This window comes from Nicotiana tabacum, chromosome 19, assembly GCF_000715075.1.
Source record: "Nicotiana tabacum cultivar K326 chromosome 19, ASM71507v2, whole genome shotgun sequence".
Taxonomy (NCBI): Eukaryota; Viridiplantae; Streptophyta; class Magnoliopsida; order Solanales; family Solanaceae; genus Nicotiana; species Nicotiana tabacum.
This window is the reverse complement of record NC_134098.1, coordinates 3,675,668-3,699,865: the sequence shown is the minus strand read 5'-3', so window position 1 is coordinate 3,699,865 and position 24,198 is coordinate 3,675,668. Positions and strand designations below refer to the sequence as shown.

The following is a 24,198-nucleotide window of genomic DNA, read 5'->3' as shown; positions in this document are numbered from 1 at the left end:
CAAATAATTAAAATCCTTGCTTTCTTCGTCTCTCTATCAATAAGGATCCGATCCTCTTTGGCTCTTTGTTTAAGATGTCGACTTTAAAACTTATTACTTCTTCCGTCCCATTTTATATAATGTACTTTGACTGAATAAAAAGTATTTATGAAAATAGGCATCTAACAACTATCTACTTGCTTTTTGTTTTTTTAAGGGACTTACCACACTACAAAAAATCCGCGTAAAACCGTCCGAAAAAACGACCAAAATTGGTCGGTAATGGCCAATAATCGTCCAAAACGCGACCATTAATGTGTGGTCGGTATTTTGAAGGTCGGAAGGGCATACCGACCAAAGTTGGTCGGAAATTACCGACCAACTTTGGTCGGTCAATTAAATTCAAAAAATAATTGCCGAAAGAACCGACCAAAGTTGGTTGGTTTTTTTCGACCAAAGTTGGTCGGTATTTTAATTATGTAATTAAAAAATGCACCATCTGGGAATCGAACAGGGGTCTGTACTATGGTAGGATACTATTCTACCACTAGACCATTGGTGCATTTTGTTTTAAGACTGTCTGTTATTTCATTTATACTCTATAATTATATTTTCGCACGAAAATAACCGACCAAAGTTGGTCGGCTTTATTAAAAAATAAAATTACCTACCAAATTCGGTCGGTTTTTTAAAATGACCGGCCGAAATCGGTCGGTTTTTTAATATTTATTTTAAATGAAAAACCGACCAAAGTTTGTCGGTTACTTGAAAAATTATTTTCACGGGACTCAAAAATAATTTCCCGCATTTTTGCGCCAAAGAAACCGACCAAAGTTAGTCGGTTTCGTAAAAAAAATAAAAAATAAAATATTTTGAAAAACTGACCAACATTGGTCGATTTTTTGGCCGGTCAAATCGGTCGGTCGACCGTGGTCGGTTTTTGCCGAATTTCTAGTAGTGAAATTACCGATCAAATCTATAATTTACTTTACTTAGCCAGTATACATAAATTATACATGTTATTATTAATGAATTATACATACATTATACATCTATCAACTATTTTTTGTTTAAGCATTTGTGTGGATAATTATTTAGGTTAATTTTTTTTAATATATGCTCTGGTATAAACAATCAAGAAAACTAGAGCCTCGACTTTCTTTCGAGGTTTCTTATTCTAAACGACCCATATGCAGGGGCCAAACTATAGGGTTATCAGTCAAACTCAGTAGTGTAACGACCCGACCGATTGTTTTAAGCTCTAGCACGTCGTTCAGCAGTTTGAGGCCCTGAGTAGCTTCACTTCAAGTCATACGACTTGCATGCGTGGTCGGAATTGAATTTCGGGAGGTTCGGAGTTGATTTGAAAAGAAAATTCTCATTTCAGAAGCTTTAAGTTAGAAGAATTGACTAAAGTGTATTGTTTTTAGTACACGACCTCGGAACCGGGATTTGAAGGTTTCAACAGGTTCGTATGATGATTTTGGACTTGGGCATATGTCCGAATCGAGTTTTGGTCGACCTTGGAGCATTTCGACGCCTATTGTGAAAGTTGGCATTTTTGGATGAATTTCATAAATTTGGATTGAGGTGTATTTCAATGTTATGGATGTCCGTTTGGGATTCCGAGTTAGGGAATAGCTCCGTATGGTGATTCTGGTGTTGGGAGCGCATCCAGATGTGGATTTGGAGGTCCGTAGGATATTTTGGGGTCATTTGGCGAAAGTTAGAAATTTGAAGGTTTTTGAGAAGTTTGACCGGGAGTGGATTTTTTGATATCGAGGTCGAATTCCGATTCCGGAAGTTGGAGTAGGTCCATAATGTCGAATGTGACTTATGTGTAAAATTTGAGGTCAATCGGATGTGATTTGAAAGGTTTCGGCATCGAATGTAGAAGTTTTAAGTTCTAAAGTTTATTAAGCTTGAATTGGGATGAGATTCATGATTTTGATATTATTTGATGTGATTTGAGGCCTCGAGCAGATTTGTGTTATGTTATGGGACTGGTTTGTGTGATTGGTTAAGGTCCTGGGGGCCTCAGGGTGGTTTTGGATGGTCAACGAATCAATTTGGAGCTTGGTGGTATTGCTAAAGGACCTAGGTTCTAGTACAATCGCACCTGCGGAAAAAGGCCCGCAGGTGCGACGCTGCAAAACCTGCAAGGGGAGCGCAGGAGCGGACCCTGGCTAGGTAGTGTTAGGACCGCAGATGCGGTCGTTTGGCCGCGGAATAGGGACCGCAGAAGCGGAAGCGAAGATGCGCTACATGGGGCGCAAATGCGGGAACTATTGGGCCGAGCTAGAGCCGCACCTGCGATGGGATTTTCACAGGTGCGGAGCCGCAGGAGCGGCTATTGGATAGCATGTGCGAAGGTCGAGATGGGCAGTGTGCTTCTTTAAAGCGAGAGTTTGGCTCAATTTTGCTTCGTCCATGGGAGCCTATTTTGGAGCACTTTTGGAGTGCCATCTTCATCAACTATAATGGGGTAAGTAATTTTTTCACATTATGAGTTAAATACATGGTTTCTTACATGGATTCAAGCTTGAAAATTGGTAGAAATTGTGGGATTTTGAAAGAAACCTAGAAATTTATATTTTAAAATTTTGACCACGAATTTTGGCATGGAACTCAAAACAAATCATATATTTGAGTTCGTGATATTATGGGTGGTGTTTATCTTCAAATATTTATGGAATCCGGGCATGTGGGCCCGGGGGTGAATTTTAGGAATTCTTCAAATTGGGTTGGGAATTCACCTTAATAGCTAGGATGCGAACTCTTGAGCATTTATTGACTATTTTATATAACATTTGTCTAGTTTCGGGTCATTTGGCACCGAGTTGAGGATTGAAAGCACAATTTTGGACCGAAGAGTGAGTTTTGAGATGAGGTAAGTCTCATGTCTAACTCTATGAGGGGGACATTACCCCTAGGTTATATATTTGATATGTGCTACTTGTAGTGGGGGCTACGTATGCGCGAGGTGACGAGAGCCCGTACGTAGCTACATTCATGTTATTGTCCGGGTAGACTTAGGATCACATCATGCTATAGTTGTACTACTTGAGTAGTCTCTTGCTTATTAAATTCCTTTGTCTTACATTTCTATTCGAGACTAGACTTGCTATTGTAGAGACTTCACGGGTTCATGATTAGTCACCGAAAAATCTTTATCCTCTTACGGCATGTCTCTGTCATACATATGCTTCATTGAAAGGTTTTTATTAAAGAAATTACAACTCACATGTTTATTCGTGAGTGGGGTCAAGGACCCGTCAAAGCTTCTTATTCTAATGGGATCGGATCGTTCGCCTTGGCAGGATTATGTATTTCACTCTTATGGGATTGGGTCGTTCACCTCGGCAGGATTTATGTACCACACTCTCATCGGAACGGGCCGTTCGCCTCGGCAGGTTAATAGATACATCTATGGTTCGTGTCGTTCGACCCTCGGAAGTGCACAATATAATTACTTTGTTGGATCGGGTCGTACACCTCGGCATTTCCTATATCACATCCTCATGAAATCGTACGTAATACTTGGCAAGAAGCCAGTATATCTGTGAGTTTTCCGGATTTGAATTATGGCAATCTACTTGATGAGATCCACTATATTTTCATATATGCTCCGGTTAAGGAGAGAATTTCTAATGGAGAGCTTGAGTTCATCGTAAAGAGGGGAATTTGTACCACGTGATTTATACTTATTTATTTCATTTATTTACTCTGCCTCATATTTATCTACCTCTTTATTGTACATGATGTTATTCGTCACTACTCCTCCGGGGTTAGGCTAGATACTTACTGGGTACACATTATTTACGTACTCATACTACACTTGTTGCACATTTTTGTGCAGGTACATATATATTACTAGTGGCCTTGTGAGAGCAGAGGCGTGTATGCATGCAGGGACTTAGGTGGGATGCATTCCTTATTGCCACCCGCAGCCGGCAGGGTCTCCTTCAGAGTATTTATATTTTTTCTGTCCAATTTGTATTCCGGACAGATATTGTATTTTATTTTATATGCCTAGTTGATGCCCATGCACTTGTGACACCGGGTTTTGGGGTGATTATGGGTTTTCTTGTATTGGAATTGTTAAAAATATCATTACTTACCCGGTAAATTCCATTATTTACTACTTAATTGAATGAAAATATGATTTCAAAAATATTAAAATGAGAACCAAATTAAGTATTTATTGTTGGCTTGCCTAAAGGCGGTGTCCGACGCCATCACGATCTTTAATGGATTTTAGGTTGTGATAACATGGTATCAAAGCACTGGGTTCATTTAGGTCTCACGAGTCATGAGCGAGTCTAGTAGTATCTTGCGGATCGGTACGGAGACGTATGTACTTATCTTCGAGAGGCTACAAGGATGTTTGGAGCACTTCCCTTATTGATTCCTCATCGTGTGAATTGAATCTTTTGAGGCTTGTACCTTTGTTTCTTTCCTATTCAATCTAATGCGACGTGAAGCGCTTGTTACAGATTGGGAATCGAGGAATTGTCATGGTACCATAGATGTGGTGCGGGATTTTTCTACCTGCATATTTGATTAGGCTATTGTCATCGTCGTGCAGAAGGTCGTCCTATCGTTTCAGCTCAGCAACAGTATTACCTAACGTTTTGAGATTTGGCACTGATTGTTATGATGATTCGTGCGTTGCTATCACACAGTGTTTGTGTAATGGTAGGATGCTTGTTTAGGCATCGAGGCAGTGAATAACCTGAAAGGAGGTATTACTTAGTGTATGATTCAGAGATTCAGTATTTTTTTTTCCGGTAGAGAAAAGGCAATCGGACTAAGAATGTTCGGATTTTGGGTTGATAGAGTATCGAGACTTGGTATTTTCGAGCGTAGTGGAATTTTCATTTGTGATGTAGCATTGTTGTCCTTGTTGAATGCATTAAGGATAGTCGGTGTTATGGCCTATCAATTTTCCTTTGGGGCAAGGTGTTGTGAAATGGTGCCGGAGAAGTAGTTGTCAGAGATAGCGGAGTGTAGCGATTTCGGAATCAAATGGGTATTTCTAATATTGATGGCTCGAGAAGGATGGTCTTCTGCGAGGCTTGGAGTTGTTGGAAATTTATTAGCTCAAGTGTTACAGAGATGGATTCGGATTCGAGGTAACAATTGGGCAGCGAAGGACGATGAAGGACATGTGGGAGGTGTTTTGTAGTGGTTGAATTACTAGAAGGTCAAGTATGAAAAGCAAAAGTCGAGGAGTTGCTTAAAGGAGAGGGTTTAACCAAAGTGGGAGAGTGGCAGAGTAACATATGGGTTCTGTGGTAGGATGGCCACACACTTTGAGGAAATTTTGGAGCCATTTGAGAATTCATGGTGGACAGTTACTAGGTCCACGAATTTTATTTGGATGCAACATGACTTCTAGTTTGGAATGTATTATTGGACTTTTAGCTGATGTCAATAGGGAAGAAGGAACCTTAGTGGGTTCCAGAGTTGTGTAATTGTAGCTTCAAGCTAAGTGGGAGAGCCCCACCGCCTACGATTGGATGGCATGGTTGTCTGCTTGTGAGGTTTCTGGTCATCGGCATATTGGTGAGTTACTATGACTAGGGGAAGAGAAAATTAGTGGTAATTTGAGCAAAGAATTTGAGTAATGTGTGCTATCATTTGCTTATCGGTTCATGTTCAGGTTTTGGGAAGACTCAGAGTCTATGCTTCGTGTGGATGTGATGTATAAGGAAAGGAATTCAGCCGGTTGCTTCTTGGAGAGGGTGTTCATGTGCTAGCAGGGCCTTGGAGTGTGATTATATTCGGGAATAAGACAGAGTGGGTGACTCTGAACAATGGCCCTAGTAGGTTCAAAATTAAAGTGCGGTGTCTAAGGATTTCGAGTTCGTAGTATGGCTAAGTATCGAGCTTTTGCTCTGGATTATGAAAAGTGGGGCTTGGAGCGTTTTATGTTATCTTCGCTCTGCGGTGCAGCATTGGAGGAACGGGAGAAAATAACTTCGGATTCATAGAGGAATTATCAGAGTGGGTGTACCAGTTGAAGATGTGAATGTTCTCATAAGGAGGGTAAGAGTTAGTTCGTGGGTTTTAGAGACAGCATGGTCTCATGAAATAAGGTCACTCAATATGAGTGTGGATTTGGGGTCATTATGTGTTAAATGGATCTATTATTATTCCTAAGAAAAGTCCGGAGTAAATTAGAAGAAGTCGGATCGGTTAGCAATGGGCAAATTGGCATGATAATGACAATGATCAGTTCCTTCAGCGTGTTAAGTTATACATGGATTGTGGCGGTACGCGCGAGGCTTGACGGCCGCCGTAAGTGATTTTATATGGAGGCATTCGAGTAATTTGGCATGTTATGTGTAGATGGATCCCGGAAGGATTATGGTGGTTTACACCACTACTCGAGGTTTGTATTTCCTTCAGTTATGGGAATTCAGTCATATATTGCAGTAGCTCTCCTGAAGTGAGTTAAGTGAAGGGTTTATATATGCTGGAGTGTTTATTCTATTGGTGGTTCAGGAGTTATGATGGAATTCTGGTATTCTCGTGTATTGGCATGTTAGGTGCAGTCGGCGGCCTGAGAATTGGAAGTTGAGGATCAAGGTTACGGTTCTGTGTAGACAAGAATGTTATGATCTTGGGTGAGCAGGAAAGAATTCAGATGGTTGGAGTAAGCTGGTATTGTCTTTCGTCTCCGAGAGATTTGTATTATGCATTTCGCGTGCTTGTGGTCGATATTCAGGTATTTCATACTTATGAGCATTTTAGCTCGGTAAGTAATTTTTTATAGATTATTATGTGTGGATCGGGTGGCACGCCGCCACAGGTATCATGGTTGGATCGGGTTACACGCCGCAACAGTGTGATGTTAAGTACAGTATCCCATATCTATTATTGTGTGTTTTTCTTCTCATTTTCTAAGGAAGGTTCATAATATCTTTTCGGTTGTTTAAATTAGTTACGTGGGTTGAGTAGTTCTTTCTAGAGTTCGTTCCCTTGTGTATCACATTCGGTTTGTAGCTTGTTGGTACATTGTGGCATCATATGAGACTTTTGACAGTGTCTGAGGTGGCTTATTGCCTGAGCATCTTGTACCGGGTGAGACGAGATTATTAGACCTGGGATCAGTGCGATCAGAATTATATGATGCACATTATAGAGTAAATATCGATATTCAGTCCAGAATGAGGTAATGGTTCTTGTCGGGAGGAGAGACTCCATGAATTATGATTCGGTAAGTGGTTACGAGTTTCTACACATCTCTTCTGCCGTGGCAGAATTGCGACAGCTGAAACGGGACTTATCTGCTTCATGAGGTGTGTTATGGGCATTAGATTCGTGGAATTTTGGCTATTGTTGTCAGAAGATGTCATTATGGTCATGTGAATAACGCGGTGCATGGAGTGAATTTGATAAGAGGATACAATCATGTAGTGGTGGATCGTGTAGTGATGGCTACGGTGTTCGTATGTTGGAAACAGACCTGGTAGAGGATTTCAGATGTTGGAACTTGGCTCTAAGACTTACTTGACTAAATAAAGAGAAAGATATTCAGATTAGCTCGAGCTAATGTGCTCAGCTGGGTTGTGGTAGCACGGGTAGGTGCACGAGGTGTTAAACAGTGGTTTCAGATAACTCCGAAGCAATTCTTAGCACGTTCGAGAACGAACGTATGTTTAAGTGGGAAAGAATGTAACGACCCAACCGGTCGTTTTGAGCTCTAGCGCGTCGTTCAATGGTTTGAGGCCCTGAGTAGCTTCACTTCAAGTATTACGACTTGCACACGTGGTCGGAATTAAATTTCGGGAGGCTCGGAGTTGAATTGGAAAGAAAATTCTTATTTCAGAAGCTTTAAGTTGGAAGAATTTACTAAAGTGTATTTTTTTTAGTAAACGACCTCGGAACTAGGATTTGAAGGTCTAGCAGATTTGTATGATGATTTTGGACTTGGGCGTATGTCCGGATCGGGTTTTGGGTGACCCAAGAGCATTTTGACGCCTATTGTGGAAGTTGGCATTTTGGGAAGAATTTCATAAATTTGGGTTGAGGTGTATTTCAATGGTATGGATGTCTGTTTGGGATTCCAAGTCTGGGAATATCTACCTATAGTGATTCTGGTGCTGGGAGCGCACCCGGATGTGGATTTGAAGGTTCGTAGGTCATTTCGGGGTCATTTGGCAAAAGTTAGAAATTTGAAGGTTTTTGAGAAGTGAGACCGGGAGTGGACTTTTTGGTATCGAGGTCAGACTCTGATTCCGGAAGTGGGAGTAAGTCTGTAATGTCGAATGTAACTTGTGTGCAAAATTTGAGGTCAATCGGACGTGATTTGGTAGGTTTCGTCATCGAATGTAGAAGTTTGAAGTTCTAAAGTTCATTAAGCTTGAATTGGGGTGCGATTCATGATTTGGATGTTGTTTGATGTGATTTGAGGCCTCGAGCAGGTCCATGTTATGTTATGGGACTGATTTGTGTGATTGGTTAAGGTACCTAGGGCCTCGGGGTGGTTTCGCATAGTCAACAGATCAATTTGGAGCTTGGTAGTATTGCTGAAGGGCCCTAAGTTCTGGTGCAATCGTACATGCGGAAAAAGGCTCGCACGTGCGGTGCCGCAAAAGCGGTAAGTAGAGCGCAGGAGCGGACCCTGGTTGGACAATGTTGGGACCGCAGATGCGGTCGTTTGGCCGCAGATGCGCTACATAGGGCGCAGATACGGGAACTGTTGGGTCGAGCTAGAGCCGCACCTGCGATGGGATTTCCGCAAGTGCGGAGCCGTAGGAGCGGCTATTGGACCACATATGCGAATATCGAGTTGGGTAGTGTGTTTCTTTAAAGCGAGGGTTTGGCTCAATTTCACTTCATTTCATCCATGGGAGCCAATTTTGGAGTGCCATCTTCATCGACTATAATGGGGTAAGTGATTTCTAAACATTGTGAGTTAAATACTCGGTTGTTTTCATGGATTCAAGCATGAAAATTGGTAGAAATTGTGGGATTTTGAAAAAAACCTAGAAATTTATGTTTTTGGATTTTGACCGCGAATCTGGGCATGGAACTAAGAACAAATCATATATTTGAGTTCATGATGTTATGGGTGTAGTTTATCTTCAAATATTTTCGAAATCCGGGCACGTGGGGCTGGGGTGAATTTTAGGAATTCTTCAAATTGGGTTGGGAATTCACCTTAATAGCTAGGATGTGAACTCTTGAGCATATATTGACTATTTTATATAACATTTGTCTAGCTTTGGGTCGTTTGGCATCGAGTTGAGGATTATAAGCATAATTTTGGACCAGAAAGTGAGCTTTGAGATGAGGTAAGTCTCCTGTGTAACTCTGTGACGGAAAAATTATCCCTAGGTGATATATTTGAATTGTGCTACTTGTTGTGGGGGCTACGTACGCACGAGGTGACGAGAGCCCGCACGTAGCTACATTCATGTTATTGTCCGGGTAGACTTAGGATCACATCATGCTATAGTTGTACTACTTGAGTAATCTCTCGCTTATTAAATTCCTTCGTTTTACATATCTATTCGAGACTAGACTTGCTATTGTAGAGACTTCACGGGTTCATGATTAGTTACCGAAAAATCTTTCTCCTCTTACGGCATGTCTTCGTTATACATATGCTTCATTGAAAGGTTTTTATTAAAAAAATTACAACTCACATGTTTATTCGTGAGTGGGGTCAAGGACCCGTCAAACTTTCTTATTCTAATGGGACCGGGTCATTCGCCTCGGCATGATTATGTATTTCACTCTTATGAGATCGGGTTGTTCTCTTCGGCAGGATTTATGTACTACTTTCATGGGAGCGGGCCATTCGCCTCGGCAGGTTAATATATGCATCTATGGTTCGTGTCGTTCGACCCTCGGCAGAGCACAGTTTAATTATTATGTTGGATTGGGTCGTACGCCTCAGCATTTCCTATATCATATCTTCATGAAATCGTGCTCAATACTTAGCAAGAAGCCAGTGTATCTGTAAGTTTTTCGGATTTGAATTATGGCAATCTACTTGATGAGATCCACTATATCTTCATATATGCTCCGGTTAAGGAGGGAATTTCTAATGGAGAGCTTGGGTTCGTCGTAAAGAGGGGGATTTGTACCACGTGATTTATACTTGCTTAATTCATTTATTTACTGTGCCTTATATTTATCTACCTCTTTACTGTACCTGATGTTATTGAACCACTAGTGAGTTTCGATGTCGACCTCTCGTCACTACTCCTCCGGGGTTAGGCTAGATACTTACTGGGGACACGTTGTTTACGTAATCATACTACACTTACTACACATTTTTGTGCAGTTACATATATGACTAGTGGCCTTGTGAGAGCAGAGGCGTGTATGCATGCGGGGAATTAGGTGGCATTCCTTATTGCGACCCGCAGCCGGTAGGGTCTCCTTCAGAGTATATATATTTTTCCTGTCCAATTTGTATTTCGGACAGATGATGTATTTCATTTTATATTCCTAGTTGATGCTCATGCACTTGTGACACCGGGTTTTGGGGTGATTATGGGTTGTCATGTATTGGAATTGTTAAAAATATTATTATTTACTCGGTAAATCCCATTCTTTACTACTTAATTGAAGGAAACTATGATTTCAAAAATATTAAAATGAGAACCAAATTAAGTATTTATTATTGGCTTGCCTGACGACGGTGTCCGGCGCCATCACGACCTTTAATGGATTTTGGATCGTGACAAGTAGCTTTAATCTAAATCCTAATTTGTACTAAGAAATTAACTACATACATGCAAAAATTAAATTTAGGACTCAATTACTATGACTATCCTAAAAGTCATAATTCATAAAGTTTAATTCCAGGCGCTGCTTACCTCTACTTTTATGTATGGGTTTGACCATTTATCAGGTTTAAACTCTCTTTTCAGTTTTCATGAGATAGGATTTCCTTATAATGTCTTAAAGTTGAGGCATTAATTGCACTATCTCATGGTGACCGAGAAATTATACTATGTATATAATATTAAAAAAAATTATGTATATATATTAAAGGTGGTTAACTTTTTAGGGTGTTTTTATTTTTTTATTTTTTTTATTTTATGAATTCCCTCGGTGACAAATCTACCTCCTTTATCAATCTATATCAATCAATCTCAAAAGGGTTTGACAGTCTACGTGAAATGCGAAGGGAGCATATAGCTCTATTTGGTTTGCGACGTACCAAAATATGTGGCAAAGTCTCAGACTTTTTAAATGTTAAATCATCTCCTTACAATAGGGCATTTTATGTTTGTTCTAATAAAATATGCATAAAACTGCTCTTTCGTTCAGCATTTGTAATATTTCTGTTGTTTTAGAAAAAGTCGCCCCAAAAAAATTTGTTTAAGGAGTCTGTTAATTAGGTTAGCACAAGATACATTGCATATAACATGTTAATTATTATATTTCCGTAATTTCGAAAAAGCCACATCATTTTTCTAAAACTGTCCAAAGAATCCTTAATTAGGTTAGCACAAGATATTGTGCATAACAAGATTTTTCACGTAGGCAATAATATGTTGCACTTTCAAGATAGTTTTTAATGTTAACAACAACTTTTAATCACGAGAGAGCACCGATGCAACAGAAGGAATACATATACCAAGAATATCGTTTACAAAGAAATATTAGGTGAAATTCAACAATTAGAATATTTGTATCTCATATAATAAAATATTTATAATACCAATACTTAATCAAATTCATCTTTGCATGTTTGGAAAATATTGAATTAGCTACTGTATCAACGTAATAACATTCATTTTCATCATTTAAATAAATATTGCATTAATTTTAAGATCAATTGCTATTTTACAATAGTTTATTTTTTTCTATACATTTTTTATTGATAGAAAACACATGCAACACTCTTACCACCTTATCTTGTCGTAGTTATCACTTGTTGTGTCTGCTTCTTTTTTATTTTTCCCTTGAATTAAGGATCTATCGGAAACAGACTCTCTACCTTCACAAGGTAGGACTAAAGTCTGCGTATATCTTACCCTCCCCAGACCTTACTTTGTGGGATTATACTGAATTTGTTATTACTGTTGTAATAGAAAACACATGCAACACATTTAACTAAAACTTGGTCACTTGTCTCATAAAGATATTGCTTTTTACATACATGATATAGCTAGCTTTTCAAAGCTAACTAAAATCTATATAAAGCCTTCAAGTTCTGAACATTTTCTCACCACTTACTTAATTTTTACAACTTATTGCTATTCTGAGGAGAAGAAAATATGGGTGTGAAAGGAAAGTTGATTGCTTCAATGGAGGTGAAGTGTGAAGGACACTCTGTTTATGATATTTTTCACGTTAATACTCATCTTATACCCAACATAAGCCCTAGTAAAATCAATCATTTTGAGATTCATGAAGGTGAAATCGGAAAGGTTGGTTTGGTTGCTAGCGAGAAATATAACGAAGGTAACACACATCCCCACCTCCCTCTCTTTCTCTATATATAAAAATTACGGAATTTATTTTTCAAGAAATATTTTGAGAAAAGGAAAATAAATTCTTTTCACTTTTAGGTGGAAGTCATTTTCTCAGTTAAAACTATGTTACTGTTAATTTTATTTTGCTTGCTCCAGCTGACACTTTGACATTATTATTAATCTTTATCACTCAAAAATTCCATAAATTGTTATTATTATTTATAAATCACTTTATATTATTATCAGTGTTTAATATATGTTCTTTTGAGATTCATAAAAATAATTCCATTCGGATAATGTTTGTAGAAAATGAAAATTAAAAACAAAGGCAGAAAAGAAATATAAAGATATTATTTTGTAAATATTTATATCTTTTATGATAAATTGGGCAGTTGAACATTATTTTCGTATTTTAATGATTATAGATGGAAGAGAGAAGTTTATGAAGCATATAATTGAAGCCACCGATCCTCAGAAGAAATTAGGCACTTGGAAAGTAATTGAAGGAGATTTATTAGAATTGTACAATTCCTTCAGTATTAGCATATCTATTGAAGACCAGTGGACTACATGGACATTAGTGTACGAGAAGAAAACTGAAGATACCTGTGAGCCCCTTGCTTTCATGGGTGTAGTCATTGATATCACCAAAGAATGTAGAGAGTCACCTTCTCAAGAAATAAAGGATCTATGTTGTCCTTATGGCTATATATATATATATATATATATATATATATATATATATATATATATATATTTGAGTGTGTGTGCGCTGCATGTTGAATATTTGGCAATATTGGTTAGTTCTAGCTAGCGTGTGAAATAAATAATGTTGTGTGATGTATGCCAGTCTCCTTCTATAGATGTATTTTCAATGATCAGTATATGAAAGATAATATGAACTTTTCAAGTCTGTCTATGTTGAAGGAATTTTATATATGAATGGTTGAATTTGTTAGAAAAACAATATGTACAAAAGAATTTAGCTCGAGGCGTGTGAATATACCGGTATATAAGAATATTTCTTTTTGGAAAGCAACATTCACATTTTATTTTTGGTTGCCCTTTGCAACTCCAATCTATCAATAATCTTAACATAAGTGTGTTTGGTACGAAGGAAAGTATTTTCCTGAAAAATATTTTCTTAAAAAATAAGTAATTTTCTTACTTATTTTTAACTGTTTGATTAACTAGCAGGAAATATTTTTTAAAAATATATAATTTTGGCAAACACTATGGAAGACGAATAGGTAAGGGCGGGGGGAGGAGAGGGGGGTAGGACAGGGGTAGAAGAAGGGGGAGGATGGAGGAGTGGGTAGTGGGTGGTGGTTGGGATTGGTTTTGGGGGGGGGGGGGGGTTGGAGGTAGTGGCGAATACGAGAGTAAATTTCATAAATGGTCATATAACTATGGCTTTTTTTTACCAAAGTCGTATAACTTTATTTTCTCACACAAAAATCATATAATTTTGATTTTTTTTTTATCAAAGTCACATAATTATATTTTCTCACACAAAAATCATAAAACTTTTACTAACTCACATAAAAATCATAGTGATCGAAAAATATAAATTTTTAGTAGTATTTTCTTATTTTGTGGTTTTTTATTTTTTATTTTCTGTCTAATAAATAATAATCCAATTAAAATAGGAATGACTCAACTCGACCTGGCCCGCCCAACCCAATACTCACATATATAAATTCAAATAATACTAAAAGTGAATAGTAAATCCTTCAAAATATGATACTTCTATCTTTTATTTTTCTTTTCAAGATTTTTATTCAAATTGATAGCATTTTTATTTCAAGTGCTCTCTAATTATACCTTTTATTTCTTTATTTTTTTGTCAGAATCTCATGCATTCCGAACTAATTTTTTTATGGGGGAAGAATTCACTTTTAGTATTATTCTAACTTACTATGGGTATTGGGTCAGGCTCAGTTGGGTCATTCCTATTTTAAAATAGTCCATGCATCCTCTAGCTCTGCCCCTAGTTAAGGAGACTATTTTGTTGGCAAACGAAGAGCCGAAGTTGATCTTTATTGATAGCGAGATGAAGAAATCAAGGATATTAATTATTTTACTTTCTTGGCTAATTTAAAAGCAAGGTTTTTAATTATTTGACTTTCTTGACCAATTTCGAGTGTCATATCTATTTGTTTAATTAATTTCCTTTCCCTAATATATCTATTAGGCCATATGCCTATTGTGTGAGAGAGAGAATTGTAAATGGATTATATTTCAGCCACAAAATAATGTCCTTTAAGGATTTGCAAAATATAATCAGAAATGGCTCTTTGTTAACTTTTCATTTGTTTTTCCAATTTTCTTTTTTGCACTTTAAGTTAAGAAACTTCTTTTTCGATAAGTTGATAAATTGGAGTTGTAAAGGGCAATCAAAAGAAAATGTGAATGTTACGTCTCAAATTCACGTGATCTGCACCTAATATTTTATTCACATCGAACGAACCAACTCATATAATTCATCCTGTCATATGTGCAATACACGACGCTTGCCCACCTATTAGGGTCTTAGTCTAATGAGATTAAAGTTTCCCCGCCCTAGGTTTATATACAGGATCAACTTAACATCATCACGAGTCTTAATTTCGTCTTTTTAAGTTATTATTTGTAATTATGTTAAACCCTAATGTCTTACTGCACGAGTAGCTAGATCCAAACTTCACATTTTTGTTTCTTTGTTTGTTTTGGTTGCACTTTCTGCAACTCCATTTTATCTACTTATCGAGAAAAAAAATGTTAACTTAAAGTGCAACAATTTGAGATAGTAAAATAGACTTGGACAAAGATATTATAGTTAACAAATTAAGATTCAGATCATATTTTGCAAATCTTGAAAGGACGTTATTTTATGGTTGAAATATGATCCATTTACAATCCTCTCTCTCACACAATAGGCCTATGGCCTAATAGATATTAGAGAAAGAAATTAAACAAATAGATATGACACTTTAAATTGGCCAAGAAAGTAAAATAATTAAATCTATGCTTTTAAAATGTTGCCAAGAAAAATAATTAAAATCCTTGCTTTCTTCAAATCTCTATCAATAATGATCGTCTTCGGATCTTCGTTTGTTGGCAAAATAACCACCTTAACCATGGTTCATCTTCGTTAAGAGTTTCTAGTCATGATTAAATAATCTTTTTACAAGATGTCGACTTTGAAACTTATTACTTCTTCCGTCCCATTTTATTATGTAATGTACTTTGACTGGATACGAATTATTTATGGAGATATGGATCTAATCGGTGGAAAATAAAAAATAGCCAGATTTACAACTAGCAATTGAAAAATAGTAACAGTTTCAAAAGTAATCGAAATGTAGCCAATTTTTCGTGTAAAGATCAAATTTGAACAAAAACTCCCTTACAAATCCTAAAATATTCCAGCATAATATGTTGGAGTTCGATTTTTTTACATATGCGCTTCCAGCATAATTCATAATGTGCTGGAGTTCCAACATAATATGCGAGAAGTTTATTGGAAGTTATGAATTGTTTAAGAATGATTGTGGGATAAATTATTGGCAAATAGTAGTTGGATGAACTAATTCTATTATTAAGAGATGTAGAGATTCATGCCTACTAGGTGTTTCATAAAGTGACTAAATGACCTAAATTATGGAATTTGTTACTAATATTTGTCACGACCCAATCTTCCCTCCGTGAGAGGTCGCAACGGCACGTAGTCTCTACGACTAGGTAAGCCTAATATTTACGGAAATAACAACGAAAATGAAACATAAGTCTAAACCATTAACAGTAGCAGAAATGAAATAGTGATAGAAATGCCGCTCGGCATATACGACAACTCTCAGGGTACATACAGAGTTTTCGCAAGACCCGGAACATCATAAGTCACAAGTTTCTAAGAATTTACTATTTGTTCTATACATCAGTGTTCAGAAGTAGTAGAAGAACTACATAAAAAGAAATAGGGGGACTCCTATATCTGCGGACGCGGCAGATGTACCTCTAAGTCTCTGTAGCAGCAGCGAGTGCACGACTAATAATGAGGCTGGAATGATGTACCTGGATCTACACACAAAAGACATGTACAGAAGAGTAGCATGAGTACACCACAATGGTACCCAATAAGTGCCAAGCCTGACCTCGGTCGAGTAGTGACGAGATCAGGTCAGGACCACTAGTAATAATAAATGAAGCAGAAAATATACATTGTAATAATAGACTGGGACTAAGCAAAAGGAAACACAGCAAATAATAGTTCAACACACAGGATAAACAGCAGAGGATCTCCCGAGATACTGTCTCGTAGTCCTAAAATAAATATGCAGGGAGAACTCCCGAAGTACCGCCTCGTAGTCTCAAAAGTAAATATGTAGGGGGGTCTCCCGGAATACCGTCCCGTAGTCCCAAAGTAAATACACAACTCAAACAAATGAAGGTAACGGTTACGACAAGAGAATCTACAGTCTAGGCTAAGTACAAGTCGAGAAAAGAAGCAGGAATTCACTAAGCATGCTGCAAAGAGTTCAGTTAAGCAATTAAGACGCATAGACATGTTATTCTAGGCTAACAGGATAACTACACATGCTAGTATACTCAATTAGGATGAAAACGGGTAATTACTCAGTAAAAATCATGTTTTTGCATCAAACAGCCCGTGTACGCACTCGTCACCTCGCGTACACAGCACTCACATATCATATCAGTACCAAATCCTAAGGGGATTTCCCACACACAAGGTTAGGCAAGCCACTTACCTCGAACCAAACTCAATCAATCGGTAGCAATATTTTTCCCACGAATATCCGACTCTGAATGGCCCAAATCTAGCCAAAATCAATTACATACCATAATATATCTATAAGAAACTAATCTAATTAATTAAATCTAAGCTAAAGCGAGAAATTAGGAAATCGACTCAAAGAGCCTCCCTGAGCCCACGACTCGAAATCGGGTAAAAGTCATAAAATATGAATACCCATTCACTCACAAGTCTAACCATAAAAGAATTACTCAAATTCGACCTCAAATCGCCTTTCAAAATCCGAAATTTTAGTCTATGAAGTTTTTACCATTTTTCCCCAAATTTTCAACTCAAATCCCTAATTAAATGATGAAAATAGCAATAGATTCATGAAATATAGTCCAATACGGGTTAGAATCACTTACCCCAACAATCTTCTTGAAGAAACCTCGAAAGATCGCCTCACACCGAGCTCTCAAAGTCCCAAAATCGAAATGGGAATCAAACCCTCGAAATTCTCTTTTTGTCCAGTTATTCCACATATGCGGACCTGCCATCGCACATGCGACACCGCACCTGCGAAATTCCCCTCACAGGTGCAGATTCCACTTAAAGCTCAGAGTCCGCTTCTGCGGTCATGTGGTTGCACTTGCGTGTGCGCACCTGCGGACCCATGTCCGCTTCTGCGATAACCTCTCCAGCCCGGTCTTCGCTTCTGTGATTGCTTCTTTGCAGAAGCGACTCCGCTCCTGCGGTCACATTGCCGCACCTGCGACCACTAGCTACCCAGATCAGGGCTGCATCTACGAGCTACCCGTCGCACATGCGAGTCCGCACCTGCGGTCTCCCCTCCGCAGGTGCGAAACACCATAAACCAGCAAATTCTCAGCAATTGCCTAAGTCCAAATTCTAATCTGTTAAGCATCCGAACACAACCCGAGGCCCCCGGGACCTCAACCAAACATACCAACCAGTCCTAATACACCATATAAACTTAGTTGAGCCCTCAAGTCACATCAAACAATGCTAAAAACATGAATCACCCTCTGATTCAAACTTAATGAACTTGAAACATCCAATTTCTACAACCAATGTAGAAACCTAACAAACCACGTCCGATTGACCCCAAATTTTGCACACAAATCATATTCAATATTACGGACCTACTTCAACTTCCGGAATCAGAATACGACCCCGATATCAAAAATTCCACTACCGGTCAAAATCTTCAAAAATTCGACTTTCGTCATTTCAAGCCTAAATGAGCTACAGACCTCCAAAACACAATCCGAACACGCCCCTAAGTCCAAAATCACCCAAAGTAGATAACAGAGCCGACGAAACTCTATTCCGGAGTCGTCTTCATACAATTTCAACTACGGTCAAAATCATAAGACTTAAACTTCTGTTTAGGGACTAAGTGTCCCAAACACTCTGAAACCACAACCAATACCTCTCGGCAAGATACATAAGCAGAAAAAGACATGGGGGAAGCAATAAACAGGGGATCGGGGCTATAACTCTCAAAACGACCGGCCGGGTCGTTACAATATTGGTCCCATTTGATGTTGTTATTGTAGATTGAAGTTGCTTAGTGTAGTGGATCAATGTAGTATCATTAAGAGATAAATTGGAGGTGTGTTGGCTAAACTTCTCTCTTAGAATTGAATCCCACGGTATTCATATAATTTATGTAAGTCCCGAGTTGTTCATTATACAATTGGCTATTTCGAATATGCTTGTGTTGAAAGATATATATTCAATATGTATCCCAAATGCTTTTATCATGTTATGTTATCATTTGAGAATGTGTTCAAAGTATGGTTGTGCATTAAAAATGTTTCGACTTCAAGTCAAATTCAAACGAAGGCTATTATGTCAAATTTTGTGAAAAATCTCTATGTGCCTAAGATGCTTAATTGCTCAAATATTTACTAAAAATCTTAATTTGAAACGCCCTTTTATTGATGATGATGATGATGATGTTTGACAGTGAAAAAGGTGAGAATGAAACACTAGATACGATCGACGTGCCAAGAACGATTTTATAATTGTGGCCACTAGTGCCAATGAAATGAAAAGATGTGAAAGAAGTATGAAACGAGATGATTGGTATAAAAGGATGATGTCTCGAATGAGACGGCCTAGCCGATCGGGTCGTGATTGAATGCCATGCCGCACACATGGTAGTGATTGTGCTGGAAATTATAATTAAAATTGTGATTATGGTTGACGTCTCGGATGAGACGGCCTAGCCAATCGGGTCGTGATTGGTCTCCGTGCTAAAAGTAGGGTGGTATTGGTACTGTGAACGGTGGCATATTGGTACTACAGATCTCCCAGCTTAAGATATGGGAATTTATTTGAGCACTGTCTTGATCCTAATTTGAGGTTTGATGTTGTTCGTGGCTTCCACTGATATTATGATTGTTCTTGCTTGTATTATTTATCATTCTATTGAGGGGGTGTTTTGTCATTCATACTAATATTATTCTATATGTACTAACGTCCATTTTGCCGGGGGCGTTGCATCTTCAATGGATGCAGGTGGTTCCACAGCATGAGACATTGATCAGTGATAGCGGTACACCCTCTTCCTAGCTGACTTGGTGAGACCCACTTCGTTTTGGGGTCATGTATCTTTTGTTCCTTGTTCATTGTGTTTGAGGTATAGCCGGGACCTTGTTGCTGTTTCCATCATAATACTCTTTTGTATCTATTAGAGGCTCCGTAGACATGGTGTGGGTTGTATTGGTATTGAAAAAGTCAAGATAGTAATGTTGTATGTGTGTTACATCTTCCGCTTCAAACTATAAAAGTGTGTGTAATTTGAGACTTTAAAATGAAGTATTTAATGGTAATAAATTAATATTGTACACATGATCTCTTTATTGTCTAATTAACGAAAATATGTATTATCTTTATTCATAAGTGAGCTTGGGTTGAAAGTATCTAACAGGCTTGCTTGACCAGGTTTACTCGGTTGATCGTCAGTCGCGCTCCCCGAGTTCAGGGAGTGACAATTCACACCATAGATTAGGATTTCTTTGGCTAGGATCCGACCAGATTGGTTTCGGGAACCTAGCGTCGTTAATATTTCTCATCGTCGAGACCATTCATCCAAAATGGTGAGCATCCTTGTCAAACTGCTACGGCCTACCAAATAACAGATGACATACATCCATGTCTACCACGTTGCACTACACTTCATCTTTGTACTTCCCAATTAAGAGAGAAACTCTGCATCTTTCTGTTACTTGGATATTTCCTACTGTTTTGATCCATCCAATGTTGTAAGGATTTGGATGTTTCCCTAATAGTTACTATAACTTCTCAATAATACTCTTTCCAGTGATTTTCTTTTTACTACCATCGTCAATTATCAAGTTACAAATATTGTCGTTGATTATACACCTGGTGCGAAAGAGTAAGTGGCGCTGAGTCATCTCTTCCTTCTTTAGGACTAGCATCATCTTTCGAACTACATAAATCTGTCTTTCATCAAAATCCTCGCCATCACTATCACCATCAAGACCACATATCAATTCATCACCATCTTCTATGTGTTCTCCTCGCTCTACTATGTTGATTCCCTTCCTCTGTGGACAATCACTAGAGTTATGCCCAGTTTGATGACAACCGTAGGACTTTCCAGTAGTTGGTCTAGCATATGGATTCACATGTGTTTGCTTGTGTGCTCCATTCACTGGTCTTTTACCAGCAGCTCTATCATTAGCAAATTTTGTTCTGCTTGTTTCTGGGAATTATAGGTGGGTGCATCCTGGTCAACAGTCGTTGGTGCGGATGAAAAGCAATTCTTCCTGCTCCAATCTCCCTTCGTCTCTTGCATCATCATCTCTGCCTTTAATGCCATATTTCGTGCTTCGGCAACATTTGCCAACATCTATACACCAATCTTTTCCTGTATTGCGGGCTTTAATTCATTGATCTAGCTACTTGTTGGCTATCAAACTCCATCACATTATTGCGTTTAGCAAGCCTCATGAATTTAGTAGTATAATCATGCACAGATCTGTTACCTTGGCTGCACCATTGATACTGCAAAAAAAAATATTGCTCATAATCTAGGGGCAAAAATCGACCCTTGAGCAGTTTCTTCATTCCATACCAAGTACGAACTTGACCCTTTCCTTCACGACGTCTTGTGTCATGTAGACATTCCCACCAGGAAAATGTTGCACCCTTTAACCCGTAAGCTACTAGTTTGACCCTATGCTCCTCAGGAATCTCCATATAGTCAAAGAATCTATCCACTTCTGCAATCCAATCCATGAACCCCTCAATATTCAGATTGCCAGCAAAAGTAGGAATATCTACTTTTAGGCGAAACTCCTCATTCTGAGGAAATCGTTGTGCAGTTTGACGTTGTTGATTTCCTCTCCCCCGTTGAACAACTCAAGATTTTCTTCGTCTTCGTCCTCCGTGTCTTCTAAAATGGCTTGTCGTTGATGTGGACGAACAATGTCACGTCCTTCAGCATGTGATGCTTGGGCAAATTCCCCAGCTTCAACCCTTGGCATCCTACTTGTATTATGAAAATCTATATGTAGATTCATCTAGTCTAATCTACGATCAAGATATTCCCGCAGCGCGCGAAACTCCTCTTGGAAGGTCAAGGAAGTAGCAGTAACGGTAGTTACTTGATTTCCTTGATCATCTCCTCCTATCTAGTTGTCACGGGATCTTCCAGTTGCTCTGTTAGCCATAGGAAAAGTGTTGGCGCTAATACCAGTTGTTGGGTTAAAACGACCCAAAGATACTCTTAACGTGGTATGATAATATCCGCTTTGAGCCAAACCCACACGGATTTTCTCAAAAGGCCTCACCCCATTAAGAGATCCATACACGTTATATGTAGGCTCCCAATCTATTCAACTACTAATGTAGGACTTTATTCGCACAGTATCCAACAATATCTCACTTGAATTAAGTTCCACGTGGCTCACTATCATGATTCACGGTTCTTCCCCTTGAACTAAGTTCCATGTGGCCCATTGCCACAATCAACGAGTCAATTTTTGAGATTCATTGTGTGCCACCCACATCGTTAGAATGTTTATGGCGACCGAAGCCACAACTAGCTTCTTATTGTATGCGCGTATCCAAACCGAGTCTCGCACCATCACTCTGTCATCGTCATACCCGCCCCGTTGAACCTGGGCTCGAATACCATAACTGATGTAGGACGAATAAACAAGAAAACAATTAGATGAATAGAAGACTATTTCACGAATAGTCTTATCAAAGAAATCTTGCTCACGACAAAGCCAACAGAAAGAAACAAGTGTTTAGAGTAATCTCAAGGAGAAAATTGTTATTCTCTTCAAGATGATTTACAGTGAGTTCAAAAGTGTTATTTATAGGCCACCTCTAATACTAGAATCTTCTTATTATTAGAATCAAATGCAATAACAATTAAGATCCACAAAATCCTTTCAACCAAGATTATTGCAATACCAATCAAGAGGTAATCTTTTAGAATCTCAAATGGAAATCATTGGATCTAAATCTCTGCCTTAATTATATGATTCTTTGCCTGATTTTCTACTCGTAGTATCTCAGAATTCTCTACACAAATCAATGTTAGAAAGATGGTCTATTTCATACCTACTCAACACGTGCACATCTCTTTTAGAATAAGATAGCTTAGGTACCAATTCCCAGACATCCCCATGATTAAAATAGAAGTTCACTTTATCATCATTCTTTAGATATATCCACATGCAACAACAAAAAATAAAGGAATAAGGGATCACATCAGCGGTATCCAAGGCATAAAGTCTAAATATATCAAGCAGTAAAGAAAAAATGAAACTACCAATAACAGATATACAAATCCCAAAAAACCCATAGTTGTTAAATATCGGACAAAGAGGACATGGACAACCACAAACAAGAGTGTAAAACAAATATATAAATGTACAGAAAATAAATCAGATAACATATTAAACCCCAAGAAAGAGACAATAGTTGCAGGTTCCCAAATATTAACAAACCCTATAAGTTTTAAACTTAAAGTTGTAAACACTTACATTAATCGAAAAAAGATTGCAAGATATGCTAAATATGAAAGATTCTTCAATTTCGTCCACCAAATCAAAGCGACCAACTAACCTTACTGGAACCCTAAAATTGCCATCTGAACGACCTCAGACCAAACGAGAAGAGAAATGGAAAGAGAGGAGTTTGGTTGGTGTGGTTAAGGGTTATTTTTAACGCGGGTAACAAAAAACAAGGTCGAGTTCAGTTAATGGGGCGAATTAGGGCCGGGCATATATAGGGTAAAACCGATAGCCCGAACCGAAAAAAGCTTATTGGATTATCGGTTTCGGGCTATTGATTTAACGATTTAGTGTTATTTTATTATTAGGTTATCGGTTCGAGTCTCGGTTTGCCCAATATTTTAACAGTTTAACGGATAACCCAATAAACTTTATAAAAATATGATTTTACCCTTAGATATATAAATTTTTCAATTCTCCCAATTCTCTATCTATTGTTCTAACCCTCCCAAATTTGTCATTCAACACACAGAGAAGCAATGTTATAAGGTTTATTATATTCTTTGAGAGGGTTACAACAATTGAGAAAGTTTATCATATTGTTTATACAGTACACATTATCTTTCATTACTTCTTCTAATAGAATCGAGATTGAGTTATCTTATCGGGTAAATCGATAACGATCGATAACCGATTAACCGATAATCGAAAATCGATATCCTATCGATTCGGTTATCGGTTTAGCATATTTATAAATCGATAACCGATATGCTAAATCGATAACATTCACAGCTGAACTGAATCGACCGATGCCTACCCTAGGGCGAATATTATACTCAAATTTGGTTGAACAGGAGAGCTGCATGGCCCAGTTTAAAAAAATGACAACGCATCAATTTTGTGGCCCACATGCGGCACCTTAAAACGTGATTGCTTTAGGTTTAAAAATAATGTCGCCTGTATTTTTAGATCAACTAGTCTACCCGTTTTGCCCGTGACCCCTATATCAATG

General features: G+C 38.1%; 1 long non-coding RNA gene and 1 pseudogene across 1 annotated transcript; one reads left to right on the top strand and one right to left on the bottom strand.

Moving 5' to 3' along the window:
- Positions 1 to 12,185: 12,185 nt before the first annotated feature.
- On the top strand, positions 12,186 to 13,111 carry LOC107810476 (kirola-like; annotated as a pseudogene).
- Positions 13,112 to 16,214: 3,103 nt separating this feature from the next.
- On the bottom strand, positions 16,215 to 23,430 carry LOC142173867 (uncharacterized). The gene is made up of 2 exons (XR_012703229.1): positions 23,217 to 23,430; positions 16,215 to 16,487 (listed from the first exon to the last, which is right to left on the bottom strand). It is a non-coding gene; the product is annotated as an uncharacterized LOC142173867 (long non-coding RNA).
- Positions 23,431 to 24,198: the final 768 nt, after the last annotated feature.